Source organism: Myotis davidii, unplaced genomic scaffold, assembly GCF_000327345.1.
Source record: "Myotis davidii unplaced genomic scaffold, ASM32734v1 scaffold337, whole genome shotgun sequence".
In the NCBI taxonomy this organism is placed as follows: Eukaryota; Metazoa; Chordata; class Mammalia; order Chiroptera; family Vespertilionidae; genus Myotis; species Myotis davidii.
In genome coordinates, this window is record NW_006288250.1 from 1,262,295 (window position 1) to 1,268,104 (window position 5,810).

The following is a 5,810-nucleotide window of genomic DNA, read 5'->3' on the forward strand; positions in this document are numbered from 1 at the left end:
GAGGGGTTTTTTTCAGTGCTTATAACTCTGCCATTGATTTGATTTTTTAAGGCTTGAAAGCAAAATTTGATAATGATGCTAGCTTCTTTATAACCGTATTATTCAGTTAAAAAACAACTTAACAATCCCTAGTCGGTTTGGCTCAGTGGATAGGGCATTAGCCTGCGGACTGAAGGTTCCCGGGTTCGAGTCCGGTCAAGGGCACATGTCTGGGTTGCAGGCTTGATCCCCAGTACGGGCCGTGCAGGAGACAGCCTATCAATGATTCTCTCTCATCATTGATGTTTCTGTCTCTCTCCTTTAATATCTTAATCAATAAAAAATATATTAAAAAATGGAAAAAAAAAAAAAGAAGCCGTCTAACATAAGCAGAATATGAGGCCAAGGCAGAGAAAAAAAGTGAAGTTAGGAAATGGAGACTACCCTGAAGACATCATTTCAATTTCTGGATCTAGCTGTTCCTGGACTGCTCTACTTGTTCTTCCTACATACAGGGCCAATAAGTCATCTTTTCATTGAAGCCATTTTAGGACTGTTGTTGTTATTAATGCTTCCCATTTTAAAGCAGTAACATTTTGTTTCTCTAAGGGAGCAAAAATAGAAAATTATCTCTTTACTAGCTGCAGCCTTCATTAATTTCAGTATTAATCATAATTAATATAAAGCTGTAGGGAATCACACATGCATGAAAAGAGAAAGAAATAAAAAATAAAGCCATATGTAACTAGACTGAAAATATCTGCCTACTAAAGATTTATGTTCCAAGTGTCAAGAACCTTAAAGACCACTTTTAATGTAAATTTTAGTTGGATTTTATGTTTTCAATGCAAGTAATGCTAACTTTTCACTACTTTACATTTAACCACTTCACTCACTCAAAAGCTAGGTGATAAAGATACATGTTACTTGTATCACTCTGGCTTTACATTGTTCATTCACCGATCTTCATTAATATCTGAAGAAAGGCAACAGTATATGCCAAAAGGAAAAACATGCACATGCAGTAAGGATTAAAGTAAAAGTCTTAGGAGTTGACAACATTTAATAAATAATAAGTCTTTCTTCAGTTTCTCTGCCTGTAATGTCCCTACTTATTCTTTGATACTAAACTTAAATGCCACTTCCCTTCAACACAGCTTCCTCCCATCATACCCTAGTAGAACTGCCTCTGCCTCCTCTCCCTCTATCAAATTATAATTATTTATATGTTAGTGGTAATGAGAACCTAAACTTCTATAGTAAGAAATGAAACAGAAAAGAGCAGATGAAACATTTAGTAACAGAATTCACAGTTTGACAATTGAATGGATCTAATGAGGACTTCAAAGGTGACTCATAAATCAAGCTTGGGAAATGGGAAGGATAAGCCAATAATAGAGAAAGGAAAGTTAGAAAGAATACATTTTAAGAGAAAGACAATTCATATGTCAGCATATTGAGGTTGACGGCATGATAAACAGATGGAGCTCTCCAGCTAGAAACTGAACTTCAGACACTTACAGTTTAAGAGTCAGGTAACATTACAAAAAAAAAGAATCTAAATTAAGAAAAATGTGCAAGGCAAATACTTAAGAAACAAGTTAACCTTGTACATGAAAAGAATAGCCAGAATATATAGAAGGTCAAGGAGAACTACAAAGTTATAAGGAGAAGGGAGGAGGAAAAGGGGTTCACAATTCAAATCTGAAGAATTAAAAAGTATGAATTACCTTAACCAATAAATAAATTAAAGATTTAAAAAAAGGTCCAAAAGACCTTTGAACCACACATACACAAAAAAAAAGTATGAATTAACACCAAAAAAAAATCCCCATTTAGCAATTCAAAGGACACTAGTAACGATAGAATAGTTTTAGTAAAAAAGAAGGTAGCAAAATTGAAACAATAGACATACTGCTTTTTCCTTTGGGTTATTGTGTAATATAAAAAAAAAAGGAAGAAAAAGCATGGAAAGGAAAGAAGAATAAAGAAAGGTCTTTTGGGATTTGCAGGGAGGGAGGGGGGCCATTAAAGATGTTGTTAGGAAAGCTTGAAATAAAATAATAAAGGTGTTAACAATGAACCTATATATTCCAACAGATAAAAGGGATAAAAGAGCCCTGGCCATAGCTCAATGGTTGGAGCATTGGCCTGAGCCATAGAAGAGTCTTGGGTTCAATTCCTAGTCAAGGACACATACCTGGGTTGCAAGTTCCATCCCACGTGTGGGAGGCAACCAATTGATGTGTCTCTCTCACTGTGATCTTTATCTTTCTCTCCCCGCCCCCCACCATCCCTCCCTTCCACTTACAAACACACAAACAAAAAAATGGATAAAAGAAATACCATGAAGTAGTCATGAAAGTCTAAAGTACACATTCCTAAAACCAAATGATAGAGAAAAGGAGCAATTATACAATTTAGAGATAAAGAAAACCAAAACTGAAAAAGCTTCTATTTGATGTAATCTTCTTACTCTTAAAAAAAAAAAAAAAGTGAAACAACCTATAAAATCTGAGAGTAATAAAGATGTTCTGTCCCAGTAAACCCATCATAAGTTGAAAATATCTTAAGTTGAAAATGCGTTTAATACACCTAACCAACCAAACATCATAGGTTATCCTAGCCTACTTCAAACTTGTACAGAATACCTACACGAGGCTGCAGTTGGGCACGTTATCTTTAGTTTCATCTCAAGAGCAACTGCCTTCTTCTCATCAGAAGCAGGCGACACAGATGGGCATTTTGTAGATATGATGGGATGCAAGAACACAAAACAAATATCAAAAAAATGCTGGCAACACAGTATACTGTAGAGGTATCAGTTGTTGTGATTACTGTGATTGATCGCTAAGTGGGAGCTTCAGCTTGCATCACAAGAGAGTATCTTAGCACATATTGCTAACCCGGGAAAAGATCAAAATTCAAAATCTGAAGTATGGTTTCTACTAAACTCGTATTGCTTTTGCACCATGAAAAAACTCCAAAATTCTAAGTTTTGAATCATTATAAGTTGGGACCAGTTGTATACTGGAATAGGAGCTAAGAAGGAGGAAGAACAGGTCTGAAACAACCCCTGAAGTGAGTAAATTAGAAAAGAATTGCAAACCAACTAAGCAAGTATCTTGGACCACACTTCCTAAATAATTGTTCACCTCATTTTCACTTAACTAGCAGAATGGCACAAATTCTTTCATCTATTTGACTTGATTGTTATTCTTTTGTAAAGACAGCCTTCTATACTGTATTCTGATCATAGGTAATAAAGTTCTGTAGTCATTCTCATTGTGTATTACTCCATCTTTTTCTTTGCTATGTTACAAAGCTTTCAAATTAATTATTTTAATGCTTTAATGTGGTTCTAGTCTTGCTCTTATGCTTTGCTTAAATATCAAAGTAGTAATCGATTACTTAAGAAATCCTTAATGTCTATTTTCTAGAAGACAAGTATTTGAGAAAACTATATAAAGAATAGCCATTCTAAACCTAGAAATGGCTGTATCTTCTGACAGCTGCTCATTTATTATGATTAAAAATAAAATGCCTTGGGAAAATATAAATAATGATCATCTTTAGTATTTTGAAGCTTCAGAAGTTACAGAAAGAAGTGTCTGTTTTCTTTTACAACTGAAAATTTTCCCATTACATAATTCATGCTTAGGTACTTTATATGTATTATAAATTCGGTGGAAGATTTAAAAATAAACATGACATAGCATATATTCAAAATAATATTGTTGCCACAAAAATAGTAACCTTAAAAGCTCTATACTTGCCGAAACCGGTTTGGCTCAGTGGATAGAGCGTCGGCCTGCGGACTGAAAGGTCCCAGGTTCGATTCTGGTCAAGGGCATGTACCTGGGTTGCGGGCACATCCCCAGTAGGAGGTGTGCATGAGGCGGCTCATCAATGTTTCTCTCTCATTGATGTTTCTAACTCTCTATCTCTCTCCCTTCCTCTCTGTAAAAAACCAATAAAATATATTTAAAAAAAAAAAAATCTCTATACTTGCCCTGGCCAGTGTGGCTCAGTTGGATAAGCATCATCCTGTGCACCAAAAGGTCACCAGTTCAATTCCCAGCCAAGGAACATGCCCAGGTTTCAGGTTTAGTCCCCAGTCGAGGTGCATGCAGGAGGCAACTGATCACTGTTTCTCACATCAATGTTTCTCTATCTCCCTCTCCTTCTCTCTCTAAAATCAATAAAAACATTAAAAAAAAAAAAGCTCTATGCTTATTCCTAGAATGCTGCCATTGCATAAAAAGCTGTGGGACTCAACTTTTGGAACTTCTTTAAAGTCTCAACAGAATCTGTATAATATTGTCAAAAGTCACAAATCTTCATTCATTAAATATAGCTTTGATTTGGGGCTATTTCTGGTTATCATAAGGTAATTTATCTAAATTAGAAATACCACTTTTGAACAAAAAGTGCCTATAATGCATGAAACAAATTTTCTTACACTGCTATAATGACACCATCATTAAAATATATTTGTACTAGAATGCAGACTGGTGCAGCCACTGTGGAGCACAGTATGGAGTTTCATCAGAAAAACTGAAAATGGAACTCCTTTGACCCAGTAATCCCATTTATAGGAATATATCCCAAGAAAGTAGACACACCAATCAGAAAGGACATATGCACCCCTATGTTCATGGCAGCACAATTTACAATAGCTAAGATTTGGAAACAGCCTAAGTGCCCATCAGCAGATGAGTGGATTAAAAAACTGTGGTACATCTACACAATGGAATACTATGCTGCTATAAAAAAGAAGGAACTTTTACCATTTGCAACAACATGGATGGAACTGGAGAGCATTATGCTAAGCGAAATAGCCAGATGGAGAAAGATAAATATCACATGATCTCACTCATATCCTATATAATAAAAGGCTAATATGCAAACTGTCCCCACTGGTGGGAGTTCCACTGACCCAGAGTTAGACATGTGCTGACCACCAGGGGGAAGTGCAGAACATGGCAGGCATTTGGGACACAGCGCTGGCAGTGGGCAGCAGTAGAGGTGCTGCCAGCCCAATGGGCCCAAATAAGAGCAGGACCATGGCGGAATGGTGGAGTGGGTGAGCGGGTGACGCCAGGCCAAGGCAGGTGCAAAGGAAGGCCCCAGCCTGCAGCGGCAGCAGGCAGCCGGGGGAAGAGAGGCCCCAACCAGCAGCTGGCAGCCACTAGGGCCCCTACCAGTGTAGAAATTTTGTGCACTGGGCCTCTAGTGTGGGCTATAAAAATCAACATAATTTGTTGAACAAGAATAGATCCAGAGACAAATGGCGGTGGGGGCGGGGGCTGGTTAGAGAGCAAAACAAAAAACTAAAAATAATGCTAAAAAAAAGTAGCTAAAAAAAAAAGAATAGAAAAAAAATAAACCAAGATGGCAGCATAGGTAAACACCGGAAATTGCTGCCTCACACAACAAATTAAAAAATACTACTAAAACATAAAATGGACATCATCCAGAACCACAGGAAGGCTGGCTGAGTGGAAATTCTACAACTAGAAGGAAAGAGAAAAGCACACTGAGACTCAGAGGAGGTGCGGAAAAGTAGAGGTACTGGCAACTGAGGACGCGGCTGTCTTTTTGAATCGGGAGGGAGTCACAAGCCCCCAACTGCTCTAAACTCCAGTTCCGAGTGAGTCTCTGGGGACCCAGACTCATACAGGGAGAAACTGGACTGTCTGGCAGCCGGCAGAACTCAGAACTCGAGGGCAGCTTTCTCTCAAAGGGGCTTGCAGCGATTACCGGGACACTGAGACGCTGGGTCGCTTAGGGAAAGTCTGAGGATCAGCCAGAGCTGCTTGCTCCACCCT

The 5,810-nt window shown here is 37.9% G+C and overlaps 1 protein-coding gene across 6 annotated transcripts in view; it reads right to left on the reverse strand.

The window, feature by feature from the left end:
* Window positions 1-5,810, reverse strand: part of FUT8 (fucosyltransferase 8 (alpha (1,6) fucosyltransferase)) — a 256,928-nt gene that overhangs the window by 233,686 nt on the left and 17,432 nt on the right. For 4 of the 6 annotated variants that reach the window (XM_015561548.1, XM_015561550.1, XM_015561545.1 and 1 more), the window contains exon 1: window positions 2,635-2,712. The exons of 1 other annotated variant lie outside the window; for it this stretch is intronic. The gene's annotated coding sequence lies outside the window, so the exon portion shown is untranslated. Of the gene's footprint in view, window positions 1-2,634; window positions 2,713-5,810 lie in introns of those variants that run through there. One more of the 6 variants, XM_015561546.1, reaches the window with a different exon arrangement.